Below are 25,253 nucleotides of genomic sequence, written 5' to 3'. Positions count from 1 at the left end.
TCCTTTCAGTAATAGTCTCGTATTCTCACAATCTGGGACCCCCCATAGGATTTTCGCCGTCCTACCAACCTTTTTGCTGTTCCACAGGCTTGCATGAGCATTCGTCGCCCACGCCCTTAACTAGGACTGCGTCGACCCGAAAGGCTACGCGATAACCAAGTCTATTGAAGGCAGTCCTATGGCCTTCACCGCCAAATCGTCTGCCCTTTCATTTCCCCTTACTCCTTTATAGCCCGGCACCCAAACAATGTCATCCTCAGAGAAGGCGTTAATCTCCTTCTTACACTGCAAAACTCTTATTGACCTTATCGTCCTGGTTGTTATTGCCCTTATGGCCATTTAACTGTCGGTAAAGATGTCTACACTCGATATCCTCGCGTCAGCACCATGCCTTCGTAATCGCCCGTATCTCCGCCTGCAGGACCGTATTATAGTCAGGCAGTCTAAAGCAGATCTCAGTCTCTGAGTTCTCAATGTCTCTGTCCTCTAGCTGTGATCCATCCGTATTCCATGATCTTCCAGATGGCAAAACAAGGATCCCGTCAATCCAAGACTGCGCCGCAGGCATCAGTGCCTCGCACTCGACCTCAAGGTTCATCTCAGGTATCCGATCGGAAACCTTTTCCCCTTCCTTCCGGGTTTCCCATCGTCGCCTCGATTATACCGTGATGGTATGAGCTGCTCCTCTCCTAAATTAATTTTCCCATCGCCTTAAGTCTCATAGACGCAGTGGCTGCCTCACACTTAATCTGTAGGTCAAAGAGTCAATGGGATATCTTGAATAGTCTCCAGTGTGCTAGTGGGCGTGGTCCTCATCGCTCCGCCTATACCAAGACAACATGTTCTTCGAACCTGTTGTATGGTCACTTTTTCTTTTAGCACTTTTTCTCCATAGCAGTCCACCAAACTACTGATGTGTGAGTAAGCATTGGTCTAATCAGAATCTTGTAGGGCCAGTGGACTATCCTCGGATTTAGGCCCCATTTCGAGCCTACGGCTCGTCTACATACTGCCCGTCTGTCGAAAGCACGCTAATTTTCGAAGGAGTAAAGTTAGGCGCTTGAAATTTTGCACAAATAGTTCTTATCGGTGTGGTCGGTTGGGATTGTAAATGGGTCATATCGGTCCATGTTTTGATATAGCTGCCTTATAAACCGCTCTTGGATATTGACATATTGAGCCTCTACAGGACGCAATTCCGATCCAATTTGGCTGAAATTTTGCACGAAGTGTTTTGTTATGACTTGCAACAACTGTGTTAAATATGGTTTAAATCGGTCTATAACCTGGTATAGCTGTCATCGGTTTGTATGGGATCTTGACTTCTTGAGCCACTAGAGGGCGCTATTCCTATCCGATTTGGGTGAAATTATGCACAAAGTGTTTTGTTATGATTTCCAACAACTGTGATAGGTATGGTTCAAATCAGTCTATAACCTGATATAGCCGCCATATAAACCGATCTTGGGTCTTCTTGACTTCTTGATCTCTTGAGCCTCTAGAGGGCGCAATTCTAATCCGATTGGAATGAAATTTTGAACGAGGTGTTTGTTATGACTTCCAACAACTGTGCTAAGTATGGTTCATATCGATACATAACCTGATATAGCTGCCATATAAACCGATCTAGGATCTTGACTTTTTGAGCCACTACAGGGCGCAATTCTTATCCAATTTGATTGAAATTTTGCAGGAAGTGTTTTCTTATGACTTTCAACAACTGTGCTAAGTATGGTTCGAATCGGTTTATAACCTGATATAGCTGGTATATAATCCGATCTGGGGTCTTGACTTCTTAGGCCTCTAGAGGGCGCAATTTTCATCCGATTTGGCTGCAATTTTGGCATAAGGTATTTTGCTTTGACTTCCAACAACAGTGCTCAGTATTGTTCAAATCGGCAAATAACCTTATATAGCTGCCATATAAACCGATCTGGGATCTTGACTTCTTAGGCCTCTAGAGGGCGCAATTCTTATCCAATTTGATTGAAATTTTGCAGGAAGTATTTTGTTATGACTTCCAACAACTGTGCTAAGTATGGTTCAAATCGGTACATAACCTGATATAGCTGCCCTATAAACCGATCTGGGATCTTGACTTCTTAGGCCTCTAGAGGGCGCAATTTTCATCCGATTTGGCTGGAATTTTGACATGAGGTATTTTGCTATGACTTCCAACAACAGTGCTAAGTATGGTTCAAAACGGCAAATAACCTTTTATAGCTGTCATATAAACTGATCTGGGATCTTGACTTCTTAGGCCTCTAGAGGGCGCAATTCCTATCCAATTTGATTGAAATTTTCCACAAAGTGTTTTGTTATGACTTCCAAAAACTGTGGTAAGTATGGTTCAAATCGTATTTTGTATTTTGTTATGACTTCCAACAACTGTGCTAAGTATGGTTCATATCGGTACATAACCTGATATAGCTGTCATATAAACCGATCTGGAAATTTGACTTCTTAAGCCTTTTATAGGGCGCAATTTCTGTCCGATTTGGCTGAAATTTTGTGCAACGGCTTCTTCCATGACCTTTAGCATACGTGTGCAGTATGGTCTGAATCGATCTATAGCGTGATACAGCTCCCATATAAACCATTCTCCCGATGATGCTTCTTGAACCTCTATAAGGCGCAATTCCTATCCGAATGGACTGAAATGTTACCCAATGACTTCTACTGTGGTCTTCAACATTCAATTCATTTATGATTCGAATTGGACTATGACTTGAAATAGTTCCAATAGCATAACAATTCATGTCCATTATTCTTTGTTTGCCTAAAAAGAGATACCGCGCAAAGAACTCGACAAATGCTATCTATGGTGAAGGGTATATAAGATTCAGCCCGGCCGAACTTAGCACGCTCTTACTTGATTTTATTTCTTCTAATCAAGCAATCAAGTGAAAGTGTTTGAGCAGAATCATACACATATATAAAACACCCATTTCTACAACACTGCAAGTCGCATAAATTATTTGTCAATGATTCCGCCGTCGGTCAACACCCCAGTTTCATTTAGCATATCGATTAACTTCCTTTCCGCATGTGATTCTTGGGAAGCAATTATAGACGTAATTCAATTGTTCTGTTTTCACTATACATTAAGCAAATATTCGTACACACATACATGCATACACTGTGTGCAATAAATACCCATGAGTGTGTAAGGGGTTCATTTTGTCATTCCATACAAATGATTACTCATTCAAAGCTGTTAACTCGGCTCTCAATTGCTCAGTTGTCTGGCAACTTATTTATATTCATGACACTAAATGATCTATAATAACATATTTGCCAAGAAATCAAATTAAATCTGACACAAAATTTGCATTGATCAGCTGATTGAGTTGGGAAAATACATGTGAACGAATGCTCACTTTTGTGTTGTTCACTTGAAAGCAACCTCAAAGCTGGCTGTCATTGTCATATCTTGACTTTTATTTTAGATATATGGCTATGGATTCTTTCGGAGAGGAATGTTATTATACAAAGATAGGATTCATTTTAAACAGTTAATGTATTACGTTATAATACTAACCAGCCGTAGGAAGAGTTGTTTCAAATCTTATATAACACTTAAAAGCGCATTAACCCATTAACATTAGTAAGGAAAGAGAGATGTGGAAATGAAATTTTTTTACTTTAATTGGCTATAACAGAACATTTGTTCCACTAGCCGAACGTAGAATAGCGTTGCAAACGCCTCGATCTTCTGCGCTCATTCTGAAATCTCTGACACCAAGATTCGAGGTGTCTCCCATCACTTGATCTTTCCATCGGGCTTTTGGTCTTCCCGGTTTGCGTGTTCCACCGAGTTTGCCTTCAAAACACTTGTTTGCTGGAGCTTCTTCATCCATTCTGACAATATGACCTAGCCAACGCAACCGCTATATTTTGATGCGTGTAACTATGATATCGTCGTCATACAGCTCGTGGTTCATACGTCGCCTATATTCTCCATGAACACAAACTAATTCATATATTTTACGAAGAATCTTTCTCTCAAACACTCCAAGTACTGCCTCGTCTGCTTTCACAAGTACCCATGCCTCAAAACCATATATCATCGCGGGTAGTATCAGTATCTTGTATAGTGTAATCTTCGTCTGTCGAGAGGTGGCCTTGTTTCCAAACTGCTTACTTAGTCCAAAGTAGCATCTGTTTGCCAGTATTATTCTTCGCTTTATCTCAAAACTGGTGTCTTTCGTTTCGGTTATGGCGGTGCCGAGGTAGATAAAGATATTGACTATCTCAAAGTTGTGGTTCCTAACTTTCTCCATTTTCTTTATCTGCTCGGTTGTGCAAGGCTTTTTGGGAGTTAAAACCATCCATTTCGTCTTATCTCCATTTACTGCCAGACCCATTTTCACTGACTCTCTTTCGATTATTTCAAAGGCAGCATTTACTACTTCCGGTGACTGACCTATGATGTCGATGTCGTCGGCATAGGCGAGCAGCATGTGTTTTCTTGTGATTAGTGTTTCATATCTATTCACATCTGCACCTTGTATAATTTTCTCCTGTCTCCGCGTCTGAAACCTCCTTTGGTATTAAATGGTTCGAAGAGATTCTTTCCTATTCTTACTGAGGAACGTATCAGCAAGTGTCATCCTGCAGAGTCTTATTCATTTTGCAGGGATACCAAACTCAGACATGGCTTTGAACGTAAAGGGGTATCGAAGGCGGCTTTGGTAGGTGTTATTTTGTCCTTCTCGGATCTTTTTCAGGATTTGGCGCAGTGTGAATATCTGGTCTAGGGTGGATTTACCAGGTTTAAAGCCGCATTAATAGGGCCCAATTATCTCATTGACTTTAGGTTTTAATCTTTCACACAGTACGTTCGAGAGTATCTTGTATGCGATGGGGAGGAGACTTATTCCACTGTAGTTGGCACATTCCGTCTTGTCTGCTTTCTTGTGTACGGGACATAGTATGCTGAAACTCGATGATTATCGGGTATGCGTTCTTCTAGCCAGATTGAGCAGATAAGTTGATGCATATATCTTATCAGCATGTCGTCTCCGGTCTTAAATAGTTCAGCGGGTAACCCGTCGGCTCCTGCTGCCTTGTTGTTTTTTAGTCGGGTCACTGCTACTTGGACCTCATTTTGACTAAGAGGTAAACATTATACACCATCATCATTGATTGGTTCTGCGGTATCCTCTTCGCCGCCAACGTCGGACACTAGCAGTTGGGTAAAATGTTCTTTGCATATCCTCAGCATGCTATCTGTGTCAGTTACCAGATTTCCTCCTTTGTCTCTGCAGGAGGATATGCCTGCACCACAGCCATCGGTTTGATGTTTTATTCTTTGATAAAATTTCCGGACCTCATTCTGGCACCTGTGCATCTCAATTCGCTCACACTCACGTCTTTCCATTACCTCTTTCTTTCTGCGGAATAGACGTTTTTCTCCTCTCTTTTTCTCCCGATACCTCTCCTTCATCTGGCGCTTTACTACTGATTGCAGGTTTGCTCTATATGCCGCATTCTTGGCTTCAGTAGCATCTCGACACTCTTTGTCGTACCAGGAGGCTTCCGCTGCCCAAGTACGGATTTCGCGGCATTTTCCATGGAGGAGGCAATAGTTTGTCACTACGCCGAAATGAAATTTAGATTTGCTTAAAGAGGACGAACGAAACTTCCTTTTAGTAATAGCCTCGTCTTTTTGCGATCAGGATCCCCCTCGGCAGTTCTCTGGCCTTCACGGCCAAATCAGTTGCTTTCTCATTACCAGTTACTCCGTACAGTTACACCCAAACAATGCGGATCGTTCCATCCTCAGAGAAGGTGTTAATCTCCTTCTTTCACTGCAAGACTGTTTGTGGCCTTATCGCCCTGGTTGTTATTGACCTTATGGCAATTTAACTGTCCGCAAAGATGTTCACACTCGACGTCATCGCGTTAACACCATATCATCTCACGCATTCGATGATTGCCCGCATCTCCGCCTGCAGGACCGTCTTGTGGTCAAGCAGTCTAAAACAGATCTCAGTCCCAGGGTTCTCAATGCAGACCCCCAAGCCCACTCTGTCCTTTAGCTTTGATCCATCCGTGTACCATGATCTTCCCGATGGCAATACTAGGGTTCCATCAATCCAAGACTGTGCCGCTGGCAGCAGTGCCTCGCACTCGACCCCAAGTATCGTCTCAGGTATCCGATCGGAAACATCTTCCATTCCTTTCAGATTCCCTATCGTCGCCTCTATCATACCGCGATGGTATGAGCTGCTCCTCTCCTCAATCCATTCTCTCATCGGTGCAGTGGCTGCCTCCCATTTAATCTGTATGTCTATGGGTCGGATATCTAGAATAGTCTCCAGTACCCTAGTGGGTGTGGTCCTCATCGCTCTGCTTATGCCAAGACAACATGTTCTTTGAACCTGTTGTATCATGCTTATGATGCACTTTCTCTCTCTATCCCAGTCCACCAAACCAATGAGCCGTAAGCAAGTATTGGTCAAATCACGAACTCGCCTTTCAATAAGTCCAGTTGGAGTTTTAGCAAAAGGGACTTATAATAGATAAGTCCCGTACTGGCATCTAAAATAACCTGTTCTTGATGAACACTTGCTAAGACGATTCATATTGATTTTGGCTGTGATCAATAGCAATACCCAAGAAGGGTGAGGCAAACAACCCTGCGAATTATCGGCCAATTGCGATATGCTCCGCTCTCTCCAAGGTCATAGAGAGCATGGTTAATCATCATCTTGTGAGGTATTTAGAGTCTAATAGCCTTTTTAGCGACCAACAGTATAGGTTCCGCAGAAATCGCTCTACGGGCGACCTCATGGCACTTTTGTGGGAACGTTGGAGTCGCTCAATCCACCAGTTTGGTGAGAGTAAGGTTGTGGCTCTGGATAATTCCTAGGCATCCGATAGGGTCTGGCATGGTGCACTACTATCAAAGCTTTTCGCATTTAGTGTCGGTAATGGCTTCGTTCGATTTATTTTCTCAGAGATCGTCTTATTCGAGTCATTATAAAGGGTGATTTTTTTGAGGTCAAAATTTGTCAAAATTTGAACACATTTCGAACCGAACACTGATTTTGGTAATAAAATTCAATGATTTGCAAGCGTTGCTCGTTAGTAAGTCTATTCATGATGAAATGTCAAAGCATACTAAGCATCTTTCTCTTTGACACCATGTCTGAAATCCCACGTGATCTGTCAAATACTAATGCATGAAAATCCTAACCTCAAAAAAATCACCCTTTAGATGGGTTCTCATTCAATGAGCATAAATTGACCGCTGGTTTACCCCAGGGCTCCGTTCTTTCTCCTTCTCTTTTTATACCCTCCACCATAGGATGGGGGTATACTAATTTCGTCATTCTGTTTGTAACAACTCGAAATATGCGTCTAGGACCCCATAAAGTATATTTAATATTCTTGATCGTCGTGACATTTTAAGTCGAACTAGCCATGTCCGTCCGTCTGTCTGTCGAAAGCATGCTAACTTTTGAAGGAGTAGAACTAGCCGCTTGAAATTTTGCACAACTACTTCTTATTGGTGAAGGTCGGTTCTCGTCCAATTTGACTGAAATTTTGCACGTGGTGCTTTGTTATCACTTCCAACATATATGCGAAGTATGGTCCAAATCGGTCCATACCCTGATATAGCTGCCATATAAACCGATCTGGGATCTTGAGTTCTTGAGCCTCAAGAGGGCGCAATTCTCATCCGATTTGGCACAGATTTTGTACAACGGCTTCTCCCATGGCCTTGAACATACGTGTGCAATATGGTCTGAATCGATCTATAGCTTGACACAGCTCCCATATAAACCGATCTCCCGATTTTGCTTCTTGAGCCCCGAATCGGACCATAACTTGATATAACTCCACCTCCTCCTGCGTTCATATTCATTATTCTTTGTTTGCCTAAAAAGAGATACTGCGCAAAGAACTCGACAGATACGATCCATAGTGGAGGGTTTATAAGATTCGGTCCGGCCGAACTTAGCACGCTCTTACTTGTTCTTATTTTCATCAACGTTTTGTTGGTTCAGACATCGAATCCGATCTTCTCATTTGCGGATGACATTAATCTCTGTCATTCGTACTCATTCGACCATAGGCCGAGTCTTCGAGAGATTGAGGACAAGAGGCGGGTTATGGACGATACACTCTGCCAGGATTTGCTGGCCATTTCTGAGTGGGGTCGAATGAATCGAGTAGATTTTAATGCACGGAAGATTCAGTGCTGCTTGTTGTCACACAAACGATTCGTTGACCCTTTACGATATTGTCCGATGTCGCCGAAATTTGGGACTGTGAGTTAAGTGAAGCTTCTCGACATTCTTCTTTAATTTGGCCCAGATCGGTCTAGATTTGCATATAGCTGCCATATAGACCGATCTAACGATTTAAGGTTTTGGGTCCATAAAAGGCCCATTTATTGTCCGATGTCACCGAAATTTGGGACAGTGGGTTGCGTTAGGTCACTTGACATTCTTCTTTAATTTGGCCCAGATCGATCAAGATTTGAATATAGCTGCCATATAGACCGATCTCTCGATTTAGAGTTTTGGGCCCATAAAAGGCGCATTTATTGTCTGATGTCGCCGAAATTTGGGACAGTGAATTAACTTAGGCCCCTCGACATATTTCTGCAATTTGGCTCAGATCGGTTCAGATTTGGATATAGCTGCCATATAGACCGATCTCTCGATTTAAGGTCTTGCACCTATAAAAGGCGTGTTTATTGTTCGATTTAGCCAAAAATTTGGGACAGTGAGTTGTGTTAGGCCCTCAGATATCTATCTTCAATTTGGCTCAGATCGGTCTAGATTTGGATATAGCTGTCATATAGACAGATCTCTCGATTTAGGGTTTTGGGCCCATAAAAGGTGCATTTATTGTTCGATTTTTCCCAAAATTTGGGGCAGTGAGTTGTGTTAGGTGCTTCAATATCCTTCTTCAATTTGGCCCAGATAGGTCCAGATTTGGATATAGCTGCCATATAGACCGATCTATCGATTTAGGGTTTTGAGCCCATAAAAGGCGCATTTATTGTCTGATGTCGCCGAAATTTGGGACAGTGAGTTGTGTTAGGACCTTAGATATCTCTCTTCAATTTGGCCCAGATCGGTCTAGATTTGGATATAACCGCCATATAGACCGATCTGTCTATTTAATGTTTTGGGGCCATAAATGGCACATTTATTTTCCGCTGTCGCCGAAATTTGGGCAGTGAGTTGTGTTACGCCCTTCGACATATTTCTTCAATTTGGCTCAGATCGGTCTAGATTTGGATATAGCAGCCATATAGACCGATCTCTCGATTAAAGGTTTTGGGCCCATAAAAAGCGCATTTATTGTCCGATGTCGCCGAAATTTGGGACAGTGAATTAACTTAGGCCCCTCGACATGTTTCTTCAATTTGGCCAAGATTGGTCCAGACTTGAATATAGCTGCCATTTAGACCGATCTCTCGATTTAGGGTCTTGGGCCCACAAAAAGGCGTATTTATTGTCCGATGTCGCCGAAATTTGGGACAATGAGTTGTGTTAGGCCCTTAGATATCTTTCTTCAATTTGGCCCAGTTCGGTCTAGATTTGGATATAGCCACCATATAGACCGATCTCTCTATTTAGGGTCTTGGGCCCATAAAAGGCGCATTTATTGTCTAATGTCGCCGAAATTTGGGACAGTGAGTTGTGTAAGGCCCTTCGACATTCTTCTTCAATTCGGCTCAGATCGGTCCGGATTTGGATATAGCTGCCATATAGGCCGATCTCTCGATTTACGGTCTTGCACCCATAAGAAGCACATTTATTGTCCGATGTCGCCGAAATTTGTAACAGTGTGATGTGTTAGGCTCTTAATTTTTCACCGGGTTTTGACGAAAAGTGTTGTATGTAAACCTACCCGAAGTGGAGAGTATTCAAAGTTCGGCCCGGCCGAACCTAAAGCCTTTTTACTTGTTCTTCTTGAGCCACTATAGGGGACAATTTTTAGCAGGTTTGGCTCGTATCGGTCCATAACCTTATATAGCAATTCTTATCCATTATAATTTGTTTGCCCATAAAGAGATACCTGACAAAGGACTTGACCAATGCGATCCATGGTGGAGGGTACATAAGATTCGGCCCTGCCAAACTAAGCCCGCTTCTACTAGTTTCTTGCTAATTTTAAATAAGACAGTTTTTTTTTTAATTGTTGTACAAAAATGTTTCTTTATTGGCTTAGATTTTATTAAATTGTATTTGTTCTTGCTCTGCCACATAAAACTAAAACGCCAAGTATCATTTATTTTGCAAATAAAAATTCCACACAAAAATTCCACATAGGGGTTGAAATAATTAGATGAACTGCTCGTTCAACTCAGCCCCTTGAAATGGTCCCACCCACCTAGCTACATACCTAGCTACCGGACACACGGCCATTGCATAGGTATGACGATGATGATGATGGTGATCTGATGATCACATGAACAACAATCAGAGCTATGAGTGCGCCATGATATGGACACACCATCGCCATCACACCGCCCCAATTGCTATTGCCTATGAGTGGGGCAAAGAAGTACATTTTTCGGTTTTATCCGGCAGGTTTAATTAAAGCTTCAGACGTCACTGTAAAACGACGTTAATATAGACACAAAAACGATGCGGCAGCTCAGTGGCTTCGAAATTGCCATTAAATGGTCAAACGCCATCAAACGACTGCGTAGTTATTAAAGGCATGGAGTTAACGTTGCAGCAACACGTGAACGTCGGCGTCACTGGCAGCGGCCACTGGCTGACTGAAACGAACGCAGCAGCGTTCCTTTTGCGGTGTAGCTGGCCAAAGAGTTTCCGTGTGTGTTTAAAACTGCAAAAGCTGTCGGCACACAGATTTAGTCGTTAACGCACGGCCAAAACGTACACTTTACACGGAAAGCGCAAACTGATAATAAATCAAAAACCAAAATAAAAACGAAATTGCCGCGAAAAGAAAAAAAGGTTCTAATTTAAAATAAAGAGCATAACCACAACCACCTTAAATAGTCAAAATTGGGATTAAAAAAAAATCGAAAATACAAAAAAAAAATCAGTTTGCCCCGAGCGGAAATGAGAGCATAGTGCTAATTGAAATTCGGCAATATTTCATGTTTATTTTTTCGCAAATATAATTTACAGTGTTGTTCGTATTTGCCTACTTAAACTAACCAAATAAAGCATAGCCAAATAAATATTTTGAAAGAAATAAAATTTTTGAATTTCTGACGTATGTAACACCTGCTGAAAGGTTGCTTGTTAATCACTAGATTACATAGTTTTGGAGCAGAAAATTAGCATCAAATAAAAACAAGCTTAAGTGCAGTGCAGTTAATTTGAAACTAGATTTACACTTGAGCCTGCATGCCTACTATCTGCGTAATTGTTTTGTCGAATCTAACTGACTGCCAGCGGCGCTTAAATTAAAATATCATTGAAATCTCAAATAAACAATCAACGCAAACCCAGCAACAAATCCACGGTTAGTAAATCCCCATTTTTTTTGTTATTAGTTTTTGTGATACGTACGAAAACAAATTGTTAACTTACATATTTACATACGATACCATTTAATTAGAGTAAATAATTATTATGTGTGGCTTTTTGTTGTTTCGTTTCATTTTGTTTTTGTCTTGTTGACGACATTGCCCAAGAACATTGTCGCTGTTTGCTCTCCAAGATCATAGCGCGCCAACGGAAACGGAAGCTTATATTAAGACACCATAAACACAATAAACGCACACTTTGCCTAAATGAACTATTTGCGAAGCATATAAGCACCTACGGGCAGATAAATAGCACACAGGCAAATAAATGTCCTAAATAACTTACATTCATACAACTACTGCGATTCAGGGTATGTAACGATTGATTCAGAAGTTTGTCCATCAACGCGAATATCAGGATTAAAGAGCGGAAACTTATGAATTTGTATACCCTACACCATGGGATGGGAGCATACTAGTTTCGTCATTCTGTTCGTCATTGCCCGTCCTTGTCTGTCTGTCGAAAGCACGCTAACTTTCGAAGCAGTGAAGCTAGCCGCTTGAAATTTTCCACAAATACTTCTTATTAGCAGGTCGGTTGAAATGGTCCATGTTTTTTTATACAGTTGCCATATAAACCGATCTGGGGTCTTGACTTCTTGAGCCTCTAGAGGGCGCAATTCCTATCCGATTTGGCCGAAATTTTGCAAGAAGTGTTTTGTTATGACTTCTAACAAATGTGCTAAATATGGTTCAAATCGGCCAATAACCTGATATAGCTGTCATATAAACCGATATGGGATCTTGACTTTTTGAGCCTCTAGAAGGCGCAATTGCTAACCGAGTTGGCTGAAATTTTGCATGACGTATTTTGTTATGACTTTCAATAACTGTGCCAAATATGGTTTAAATCGGTTAATAACCTGATATAGCTGCCATACAAACCGATCTGGGGTCTTGACTTTTTGAGCCTCTAGAGGGCGCAATTCCTATCCGATTTGGTCGAAATTTTGCATGACGTATTTTGTTATGACTTTAAACAAGTGTGCCAAATATGGTTTAAATCTGTTTATAACCGGATATAGCTGCCATAGAAACCGATCTGGGATCTTGATTTTTTGAGCCTCTAGAGGGCGCAATTCCTATCCGATTTGGTCGAAATTTTGCATGACGTATTTTGTTATGACTTTAAACAAGTGTGCCAAATATGGTTTAAATCTGTTTATAACCGGATATAGCTGCCATAGAAACCGATCTGGGATCTTGACTTTTTGAGCCTCTAGAGGGCGCAATTCCTATCCGATTCGGCTGAAATTTAGCATAACATGTTTCGATATGTCTTCGAACAACTGTGCCAAGTATGGCTCAAATCGGTTAATAACCTGATATAGCTGTCATATAAACAATGTTGAATCTTGACTTCTTGAGCCTCTAGAGGGTTGCACCCTTATCTGATTCTTATCTGATTAAGCAGAAATTTAGCATGACGTATTTTGTTATGACTTTCAACAACTGTGCCAAATATGGTTTAAATCGGTCAATAACCTGATATAGCTGTCATACAAACCGATCTGGGATCTTGACTTCTTGGGCCTCTAGAGGGCGCAATTCCTATCCAAGTTGGCTGAAATTTTGCATGACGTATTTTGTTATGACTTTCAACAGCTGTGCCAAATATGGTTTACATCGGTCAATAACCTGATATAGCTACCATACAACCGATATGGGATCTTGACTTTTTGAGCCTCTAGAGGGCGCAATTCGGCTGAAATTTAGCATAACATGTTTCGATATGACTTCGAACAACTGTGCCAAGTATGGTTCAAATCGGTCAATAACCTGATATAGCTTCCATATAAACGATGTTGAATCTTGATTTCTTGAGCCTCTAGAGGGCGCTATTCTTATATAATTAAGCCGAAATTTTGCATGGCGTATTTTGTTATGGCTTTCAACAACTGAATATTTCCAGCGTTACTACAGAAAGAGGCAGACTATCTGGCGCCTTATCTAGCCAACATTTTCACAGCGTGCCTAGGACTTGCATATACTCCGAAAGCCTGGCAGAAGGCAAGGGTGGCGTTTATACCCAAGCGCGAAAATGCAAGTTATGCGTCACCGAAGGCCTACAGACCCACAAGATTTACGTCCTTTCTATTCAAAACCATGAAAAGTATTGTGGACACCATGATAAAGAGTAGGACATCCAGCGAACTGCTCAGATACCAACAGCATGCCAATGGGAAGGGAAGGTCGGTGGAGATTGTCCTGCACGAGGTTGTGCATAAAATAGAAAAATCCTTCGATGCCAAAACTTACACCCTGGCGGTATGCATTGACATCGAGGAGGCTTTTAACAATGTGCGGGCCGACACACTCATCCAATCCTTAGACCAGTACCGGGTGGACCCGGTCCTTAGAGACTGGATAAACCATATGCAAAGGTGGATAAATTGTGTGTGCCTTGGCATAAATATAAGGGAGAAAGTGACACAAGGCAATCCACAGGGGGGCATTTTATCTCCATTTTATCTTTTATCTCCACTCCTATGGGTGACCACCATAAATTACCTTTTACGGATGCTGACTGAGGAGGGATTTGACCCCGTCTCTTGCGCAGACGATCTTATAATACTTCTAAGGTCGAAGGATCCAAACGAGCTATGCAGAAGGGCCGAAACGGTTTTGCATATGGCATATGACTGGGCTAGACCCAGAGGTCTCAATGTTAACCCTGAGATGACAAAAAATATGCCTGCTCACGAGGAAAACGAAGGTGGGCCAATTTAACGCACCACATCTCCACGATTTCGATATCTGACAAGGCAAATACTCAGGTGTGATCTTGGACAGGAAACTAAATTGGAAGTGTCATATTTAGGAGTGTACTGAGAAGGCTCACATATGTTGGGAACTATGTAGACAGGCCGTAGGCTCAAAATGGGGCCTGAATCCAGGGATAGTCCACTGGCTTTCCAAGAGCGTGATTAGATCAATACTTACTTACGCCTCAGTAATTTCTATCAGTGGACTGGTATGGAGAAAAAATGTGCCACATAAGGACCATACAACAGGTTCAGAGAACGTGTTGTCTTGGCATAGGCGGAGCGACGAGGACCACGCCCTCTAGGGCACGGGAGACTATTCTAGATATCCGACCCATTGACATACAGATTAAGTGTGAGACAGCCACTGCGGCTATGAGACTTAAAGCGATGGGAGAATGGATTGAGGATGGGAGCAGCTCAAACCATCGCGCTATAATCGAGGCGACTATAGGAAATCTGGAAGGAAGGATACCTGAGATGGCCCTTGAAGTCGATTGCGAGGCACTCCTGCCATCGGCACAGTCTTGGATTGACGGAACCCTAGTATTGCCATTTGGAAGATCATGTTACACGGATGGATCAAAGCTAGAGGACAGAGTGGGCCTGGGGGTTAACATTAAGAACTCGGGGAATGAGATCTGTTTTAGACTGCCTGACCATAATACGATCCTGCAGGCGGAGATCCGGGCGATCACGGAATGCATGAAGTGGTGTGGTGCTAACGCTAGAACGTCTAGTGTGAACATCTTTACGGACAGTTAAATGACCATAAGGGCAATAACAACCAGGAAGGTAAGGTCACGAACAGTCTTATGTGTTTGCAATTGCCCTTGAAGTAAAAATCGGGCGATATACATATATATGTGGAAGCTACATCTAAATCTGAACCGATTTCCGTGAAGCTCATCAGTAATGTCGAGTCTTAAAAAAATCCATCCTGCCAAATTTTGAGAGAATCGGTTAGCTAATGACAATTGTTATGGCAATATTCGTCCAAATCGGACGAATATATATATGTGAGCTATATGCAAATCTAAACCGACTTTTTCCAATTTCAATAGGCTTTTTCTCTAGGCAGAAAAACTTGCCTGTACCAAATTTGAAGACGATTGGATAAAAACTGCGAGCTGTACTTTGTACACCAAATATCATGGACAGACAGACAGACGGACATAGCTAAATTGAATCGGAAAATAATTCTAAGCCGATCGGTAGCCATAACAGATAAGCTTAGTATCTTCAATAAGTTAATGGATAGAATTTTAAGTACTTTTCAGGATGTAAATGTGCTCTTTAAACCCATTTTCCTCTAATTGTGTCCTAAAGACCTACACCGCACAGTGGTCGAAAATCGAAAAAAAAAAACTAAAACATATGCAGGCTGAGAATGGGTAGAGATATATCTTTGAAATTGGGAATGGTTAGAGCTGAGGTGTTAGCAAGAAAGAGTGCAAAACATCAAAGCCCTAGATAGTCCTTGCTTAAATACCTTGATTTGTTCTTTTTGTTTGTGAAGAGGACATATTGTGGATGCTTTTTAAGTGAAATTTAAACAAGATATGTTAACTTAAACGGGTGCTATATGTTCTTCAAAATAGGAAATTTTTTATTATAAACTTTGAAAAAACCTCCCACTTTGGTACATGGTTTTTAAACCCATCACCAAAGGTATACTCATTTCCGACCCTATACGGAATATATTCTTGGTCGGCGTAAAAATCGAAGACGATCTAGCCATGTCTGTCCGTCTGTCTGTTAAAATCACACTACAGTCTTTAAAAATAGAGATATTGAGCTGAAAATTTGCACAGGTTCCTTTTTGTCCATAGGCAGATTAAGTTCGAAGATGGGCTATATCGGTATCGGACTATATCTTGATATAGTCCCCATATAGACCTATCCGCCGATTTAGGGTCTTAGGCCCATAAAAACCACATTTATTAACCGATTTCGTGAGTTGCGAAAGGGTCTTCGACATACTTCTTGAATTTGGCTCAGAACGGTCTAGATTTGGATAAAGCTGCCATATAGGGTCTTGGGCCCATTAAAGGTGCATTTATTGTCCGATTTCGCTGAAACTTTGGACAGTAAGTTGTGTTAGCCCCTCGACACCTTTCCACAATTTGGCCCAGATCAACCCGGGGTCGGAGTCGAGTGGTAGACTACGCAGCCCTGGTCCAAATCGGTAAATATGCCCGTTCGGGTGGGTTTTGGGATGGGGTCTCCCCAGGTTATTTGACCCCTAAATTATATACCAATTTCTTGTTTTTGGGGTTCCATAAGGTGGCATACAGCCATCTTCGAGATTTGGCGTTTATTTGACGATCCTGACAATATGGGACTCAAATGAAAGGTATTCGGTGTTAGATTACGACTAAGGTCAGGAAGTATGAATAGGCTTTATAATTTATTGACATCGGAAGGGGGCGGACCCTCCACCGTTACCAAAAACACCACTCAAAATCTAAAGTGGACCGATATGGACAATATGGGTATCATATGAAAAGTATGCGGGACCAGAAAACAAATCTGGCATACAAATTCATGTCGAAGTATAGGGGGTCACCCCACCCCCACAAAAACGCCCAAAATGGGCACATTAGCCAATCACAGATATATGGGACTCGGTTTGTTTGTTCCGTTTAGTCCGAGAAACGGCAGAACCGATTTTCTTGAAATTTTCGCTTATTGTGAAGGTTAGTGTGGAAGGAAACATAGGCTATATAATTTTTCGGTATCGGAAGGGGGACAGACCCTCCCCCTAATGCCAAAAGTACTACCCAAAATCAAAAGTGGACCGATCGGTACGATATAGGTATCAAATGAAAGGTATTTGGGAGTAGATTATGAATATGATATTAAAATTTGCGTGCAAGTCTAGGTGGCGCTTTTACGTCAAATGGGTTATTTGACCCATTATGACATTATGGGACTCAAATGAAAGTTATTTGAGAGTAGAAAACAAATTTGATATCCAATTTTGAAGCCAAGTGTTATGGGGTACGCCCTAAAGCACCAACATTAAGAGGGGATAAACACCGCTTGATCCGATGTTCTCGCCAGGATTCGAACGCGTCCAGCGTCATAGACTACAATGGCACGAATTCGATATCCACATTCAGGGCGAAGTGTCCTCATCCTAAAAAGATATAAGAAAGTTAAAGAAGGCGCAGCGGAGCGGACCCGGTTCGGCTAGTAGCTCCCATATAAACCGATCTTCCGATTTGACTTCTTAAGCCCCTGGAAGTCACAATTTTCATTCGATTTCGCTGAACTTTGGCATATGGTGTTCTCTAATGACCTCCAACATCTGTGTCAAGTAGGGTTCAAATCGGTCTATAACCTGGTATAGCTCCCATATAAACCGATCTTCAGATTTGACTTCTGGAGCCTCTGGAAGCCACAATTTTCATTTGATTTGGCTGAAATTTGGCATATGGTGTTATCGAATGACCTCCAACATCTGTGTCAAGTATGGTCGAAATCGGTCTATAACCTGGTATAGCTCCCATATAAACCGATCTCCCGATTTTACTTCTTAAGCCCCTGGAAGTCACAATTTTCATTCGATTTCGCAGAGCCTTTAGCATATGGTGTTCTCTAATAACCTCCAACATCTGTCTCAAGTATGGTCCAAATCGGTCTATAACCTGGTATAGCTCCCATATAAACCTATCTCCCGATTTTACTTCTTGAGCCCCTGGAAGCCGCAATTTTCATCCGATTTGGCTGAAATTTGGCTGAAATTTTGCCTATGGTGTTCTCAAATGACCTCCAATAACTGTGTCAAGTACGGTACAAATCGTTCTATAACCTGGTATAGCTTCCATATAAACCGATCGCCCGATTTGACTTCCTGAGCCCCTGGAAGCCGCAATTTTCATCCGATTTGGCTGAAATTTTGCCTATGGTGTTCTCAAATGACCTCCAATAACTGTGCTAAGTACGGTTCAAATCGGTCTATAACATGATATAGCTTCCATATAAACCGATCGCTTGATTTGATTTCCTGAGCCCCTAAAAGCCGCAATTTTTTGAAATTTTGCATGCGGTGTTCTGTTTTAATTTTCAACAACTGTGCCAAGCACGGTCCAAAACAGTCTATAACCTGACGTAGCTCCGATATACCCTCAATAATCCTTGTTCGGTTCCTAGAAGCTTTAATTTTGCTGGTTTCACAGATGTTTGCTATGTAGAATAAAATTATGCCCTTTCACTAAATTTTGTTTGTATAAATTTTTAGCAAAATCCATGGTGGTGGGTTCCCAAGATTCGTCCCGGCTGAACTTAGATCGTTTTTTCTTGTCGAGTCTATTCGGAACAGACAAATAAATCAAGCGCAACACTTTAATTTTATATAATAGAAGGAGAAGATATTTTCAAGTACCCCAAACGGTGTGGGATGATAAACGGTGAGATATGCACGATTAAGTCTTTACTTACATGTTAAACTTATTTTGCTGTGTAGTTTAACTTTTTATGGTGTATGAGATTTAATGGTTGACAATGTACGGTTTTATAACATTATATTTTTTTTTTATTTATTTTCAAATTTTCCATCAACTATCAGACTTATCCAAACTAACAACGATGTGGTTAGTTATACTCCTTTCTTGATGTAGGCCATGGAAGGTCTCCATTTAATTTTTCTGCTTTTGATGTTAGGTCACCAAAAAACTGATACAATGTTGTCAACATAACTTTCATTTTATTTGTTTGTATTGTTGCTAATAATCATAAATTGCCCTAAAATGATTCACGTGCCAGCCATATAAGAAACCTTCGGGTGGTTTCTTATATGCGACTTAAAATTTCAGATTCAATTCAATTCAATCTTAAAACACAGCTCACGGAAAGTTCTTCAACCAGTTTTGAAGTAGAAAATTCTAAATTTAAACTAACTCCACACAACATCTAACCCAAATAGCTATAGAACAGTCAAAATTCGATTTCGATTGGGAAAAGCAACGCCAAATCAAGTAAAACGTACAAAAATATTTGCTTTAATTAGTTTCTGTTTCATGCATATTAATCACTCTGTATACTTGTTAGCGAAACAATGGTGTCTAACATCTAGCCCTAAGCTACACTATGGCCTGGGAAGTCAATATTTGGATTTTTGCCATTGAAATTCTCAAAAAAAAAAAAAAAACTAACCAAATCTGAACATCACACCTTTCGTATATTATGTTAAATTGGGGTTTCGACATTCGCAGCAGTGTCTGAACAAAGTTCAAACACATGCTCACTTTACTAGCACGATTGACATATGGATGATGCTGAAGGGAAGGGGAGAGAGAGAAAGAGAAAGGAGATTATAATTTTCAATTTTATTTATTTACTTCAATAAATTTGAATTAATTAAAATTAACGCGCAAAATCAATTCAAATGAAAGTTTACAAATTGCCACGCGGTGTGTCATGACACAGCTTAAATACGATGGCGGTATGATGTATGTATAATGGCGGTAGTTATATATTAGGGTGAGTAGGTAACTTAATTCCAAATCGTATGAGAATTGCGCCCTCTAGAGGCTCAAGAAGTCAAGACCCAAGATTGGTTTATGTGGCAGCTATATCAAAACATGGACTGATTTGAACCATACTTAGCGCAGTTGTTGGAAGTGATACCAAAACACCACGTGCGAAATTTCAGTCAAATCGGACAAGAATTGCACCCTCTAGAGGCTCAAGAAGTCAAGATCCCAGATCGGTTTATATGGCAGCTATATCAGGTTAAGTATCGATCTGCGGCATACTTAGCACAGCTATTAGAAGTCATAACGAAACAACACGTGCGAAATTTCAGTCAAATCGGACAAAAATAGCGCCCTCTAGAGGCTCAAGAAGTCAAAATCCCAGATCGGTTTATATGGCAGCTATATTAGGTTATATACCGATTTGGACCATACTTAGCGCAGTTGTTGGAAGTGATACCAAAACACCACGTGCAAAATTTCAGTCAACTCGGACAAAAATTCCGCCCTCTAGAGGCTCAAGAAGTCAAGACCCAAGATTGGTTTATATGGCAGCTATATCAAAACATAAACCGATTTGGCCCATTTACAATCCCAACTGACCTACACTAATAAAAAGTATTTGTGCAGAATTTCCAGCGGCTAGATTAACTCCTTCGAAAGCTAGCGCGCTTTCGACAGACAGACGGACGGACGGACATGGCGAGATCGACTTGAAATGACATGACGGTCAAGAATATATATACTTTATGGGGTCTCAGACGCATCCCATGGTGGAGGGTATAAAAATCAATTTGTAATTGTTTGTAGGTTTGTTTGCGTGTTCCTTATAGACTCAAACACGGCTGAACCGATTTTCTTGAAATTTGCACAGATGGTGCATAATTATCCTGTGGTGAAAATAGGGTACCACATTTTTTGATGTCTAAAGGGGGGACAAACCCTCCCCTTATTTTCAGAAAGGCCAGATCTCGGTGATTAGTGGTGCAATTAAAGCGAAATTTTGTGTGCTCTCATATAGTACCCCAAAAATAAAAATGTGGTATCCAAATTTCGGGTGGGGTATCTAGGGGTGCTGCCCCACCCTAAAACCTACCAAACATATATTTACACCAATCACGACAATATGGGACTCAAATGAAAGGTATTTAGGATAAGAAAACGTATCTGATATCCAATTGTGGGACCACGTGTTTTTGGGGGACCAATCCAACCCCCTAAACCGGACATATTTACCGACCATGGCAATATGGGACTCAAATGAAAGGTATTTGCGAGTCAAAGACGAATCTGATATCCAATTGTCGGACCAAGTTTCTGGGGGCACATCCCTTCCCCAAAACACCCCCCAAACAGGACTTATTTACTGACCATGGGAATATGGGGCTTAAATAAAAGTTATTTGAGTGTAGAATACGAATCTGATATCCAAATGTGGTACCAAGTGTTTGGGGGGACGCCCATTCCCGAGAACATCCCCCAAAGAGGACAAATTTACGATCATAGCAATATGGGGCTTAAATGAAAGGTCTTTGGAAGTAAAGCAAAAATGGGATATCAATATTCGGGAAAAGTGTCTATGGGGTTTGAAACAAAACATCTCGTGTAAAAAATCGGACCAAAATTGTGGTTTCTATAGCCTTCAAAGTCAATATCGAATGAAAGATATATATTGGAACTTTATCTAAATTGGATCCGATTTTGATGAAATTTTGCACACGTTGTGGGTCGTCAAATAAAACATCACATGGTAAATTTTGTAAAGATCGGACCAAGATTGTGGCGACTACGGCCTTCATAGGCCATATGGGATGAAAGATATATATGGGAACTTTATCTAAATCTGATCCGATTCTGATGAAATTTTGCGCGCATATTGGGAAGTCAAATAAAATATTTCACGCAAAATTTTTTCCAGATAGCTGAGTCCGAACGGCGTGCCGCAGTGCGATACATCTTTGGAGAGAAGTTTTACATGGCACAATACTTTACAAATGTTGCCAGCGTAGCCACATATATATACCAATCTTCCTACTAAACTTTTCAAGAGCTCCAGAAGCGATAACTACGTCTCACCACAGGTATATTAATTAAGCCATTACATTTGTAACATATCGAAATATTGATCTGAGATACAACAAATTATGTATATTGTATGTAGCTTTTGCCGTATCCGTCCGCCCGTCTGTCCGACTATCTGTCTGTCTGTTTTAAATGACCCAAATCGGTCCATGTTTTGATATGGCTGGCGATTTGACTTTTTGAGTCTCTAGATTATCGCAATTCTTATCGAATTTGGCTGAAAATTTTCACATGGCATCTTGTTCCGACTTCCGATAGCTGCGACAAGTATAGTCTAAGTCGGTAAATAACCTAATATAGTTCTTGAGAACGCGCAGTTACCACCTTATTTGAAATTTTAGAAGAAATCGTTTGCAATGACTTCCAAAAACCATGTAAAGTATGGTTCAAATCGGTCCATAAACTGATAAAAAAAAAGGTCAGCGGTGTTTATCCCCTCCAAATTCTGGCGAGATACTAACTTTAATTGGGTATGACAAAACATTTGTCCTATTAGCCGAATGTAGCATAGCGTTTCAAGAGCCTTAACTTTCTGCGCTTGTTCTATAATCTCTGACACCAAGTTTCGAGGTGTCTCCCACCACTTGATCTTTCCATCGGGCTTTTGGTCGTCCCGGTTTGCGTGTACCACAGTGTTTGCGTTCAAAAGGCTTTATCCATTCTGACAACATGGCCTAGCCAACGCAGCCGTTGTATTTTGATGCGTTTAACTATGCTATCATCGTCATACAGCTCCTACAGCTCGTGGTTCATACGTCGCCTACATTCTTCATTAATACAAACTGGACCATATATTTCACGAAGAATCTTTCTCTCAAACACTCCAAGCACTGCCTCGTCCGCTGTCACAAGTACCCATGCCTTGGAACCATATAACAACACGGGTAGTATCAGTGTCTTGTACAGTATAGACTGTGTCTGTCGAGAGGTGGCCTTGTTGCCAACTTAATTCAAAGTAGCATCTGCTGGCCAGTATTATTCCAAACGATGTCTGAACGTCGCATGGCTTTTTTTTAATTTTTCTTCCCATAGCTCGGAAGGAATTCTGAACGACGTCTGAATTTCGTGTCGGATGTTCTTGTCTCTTTAAACATTATTTGAACCGTTGAGAGTGTTTGTTCCGACAGTTGTAATGAAATTCGGAACGAATTCGGGACTCTGTGTCGGATTTCTTTTTGGCTTCTTTTTTGTGATTTTGTGGCACATTTTTGTAACGTTAGAAATTTTTCCCGACAGTTCAGAAGCAAATCTGAACGATGTCGAATGTTTCTGTCTTTTTTGTGCTTGCATTTTTGCATGTTTTTGTTGGAGACCAGCGTAGCTCAGAGATAAACATTTGCGCCTATGAAGCTAAGCGACTGCGATCGACTCCTCCAGAGAAAATGTTTCAGTCGTGGTTTTGTCCTCCTAATTGGGGAGACATTTGTGAGGTACTATGCCATGTAAGAACTTCTTCCCAAAGAGGTTTCGGCGCGCCGTTGGGACTCTGCTTTAAGGGAGATTCTTAATGGAATGTTCAAGAGCGAATTTGCAATCTAAACCGTCGCACAGTGGGGGAAAATCTAAAAAAAAAAAACTAGTAAAAAATATTCCGTGTGAGATAGGGTAGAGATATCTCTTTGTAATTTGGAATGGTTAGAGCTGAGGTGTAAGCGAGATCGTGTGCAAGAACCGGTTGTCCGCACGCTTTTTAACACGCACATTTAGTTGGTTACCTCGGTATTTCGAAAATTTGTTGGGGCTGTAAAATTTTCGCACGACATATATTTTACGGGTTTCTTCAATTTTTTTCCCTCTGTGCGTCGGAAACCACATTCGTATTCTATAAGAATTCTTTGCGAACTCGATAAGACAGTTGGAAATGTACATGCGAATTCTAACAAGTAAAAGCGGCCTAGGCTTGGGAACCCACCACCATGGATTCTGCTTAAAAATTTAACAAACTAAACTAAGTTGAAGAGCATAATTTTATTCTACATACCAAACTTCTGTTGAACCGCCAAAAATTAAAGCTTCTGGGCACCGACCAACAAGCATAATTGAGAGACTGGTTTATAAGGGAGCTATATCAGGTTATAGACCGATTTGAACTTTGCTTAGTACAATTGTTGGAAATCATAAAGAAACACTACATGCAAAGTATCAGATAAATCGGACAAAAATTGCGGCTTCAAGGGGCTAAATATGTCAAATCGGGAGATCGGTTTATATGGGAGCTATATCCAAATCTGAACCGGCCTGTTTGCAATCCCCAACGACCTACGTCAATAAGAAGTATTTGTGTAAAATTTCAAGCGGCCGGCTTTACACGCTCGACCGCTATCGTGATTTCGACAGACGGACATGGCTAGATCGACTCAGAAGGTCAAGACGATCAAAACTATAGATACAGTCGAACCTCTATAACGAAAAAAAAACTGAAGACACATTTTTTTTCAAACATTTTCAGCTATTGGGTTGCCCAAAAAGTAATTGCGGATTTTTCATATAGTCGGCGTTGACAAATTTTTTCAACGGCTTGTGACTCTGTAATTGCATTCTTTCTTCAGTCAGTTATCAGCTGTTACTTGTAAGTGTAAAAAAAGTATATTTGATTAAAGTTCATTCTAAGTTTTATTAAAAATGCATTTGCTTTCTTTTACAAAATCCGCAATTACTTTTTGGGCAACCCAATATTTCAAACTCTCTGTAACAAAGTTCTCAGTAGCGAATACTTCTCTGTAACGAAATGTTTTTTTAATAGTGCAATTTGAAATTCTCATACAAACTAATCTCTCTATAACGAAATTTTTGGCACCTCTAAGCTCGCCACTAAATTTGGTCACCTGGGCATTTCGAAAACTTTCCCGGAGTGGCCCATCACAATTTGTAGTCCGTTTTCCAAAAGTATTGATGGAAAGTGCTCAATAACCCCTACAAAATAGTCCGCTTGAAGTCTGCTATGAGTAGGGGATTTTCGACTTTCAATTTCTTGATCTTTTGCTTCGAACAATATTTTTAGCCACAGCCAGTTTACTAGAGAATGGAGATTTTAAACCAACCACGAAATCGGTATTTGGGTAAAAAATTAATTTTTATTGTTGGTCTTTTGAGGACAGTTTTAACTGCAAAACTAAAAATTTTCCCTTTCAGCAAATTAAAAATTTAAAAATCGGAACACAAATGAAGATTTGATTGAGGGGCTTGACAAGAGGTGCCCGCACCACCCAGGACCTTAAAATTTTGCGCTTAATCTTGGTAACACCTCAGCTATAACCATTCATTCAAATCATTATTTCAAAGAGTTATTTCTACCCGTTCTAAAACGGCAGTTTTACTTCTATTTTCCTCTGGGTGATTGTTCATTAGGTCATATGAATCCCAATTTTGGTGAGTATTTCGTCGGTCCCC

The 25,253-nt window shown here is 40.9% G+C and overlaps 1 protein-coding gene across 1 annotated transcript in view; it reads left to right on the top strand.

Moving 5' to 3' along the window:
• Window positions 1-10,841: 10,841 nt before the first annotated feature.
• Window positions 10,842-25,253, top strand: part of LOC106090942 (proton-coupled amino acid transporter-like protein CG1139) — a 56,175-nt gene continuing 41,763 nt past the window's right edge. Inside the window, exons 1-2 of the mRNA XM_059360696.1 lie at window positions 10,842-10,955; window positions 11,133-11,472. The gene's annotated coding sequence lies outside the window, so the exon portion shown is untranslated. The remainder of the gene's footprint in view (window positions 10,956-11,132; window positions 11,473-25,253) is intronic.

This window comes from Stomoxys calcitrans, chromosome 1 (genome assembly GCF_963082655.1).
Source record: "Stomoxys calcitrans chromosome 1, idStoCalc2.1, whole genome shotgun sequence".
Taxonomy (NCBI): Eukaryota; Metazoa; Arthropoda; class Insecta; order Diptera; family Muscidae; genus Stomoxys; species Stomoxys calcitrans.
Note: the sequence above shows the minus strand (reverse complement) of the source record. Positions and strands in the feature narration are given on the sequence as shown.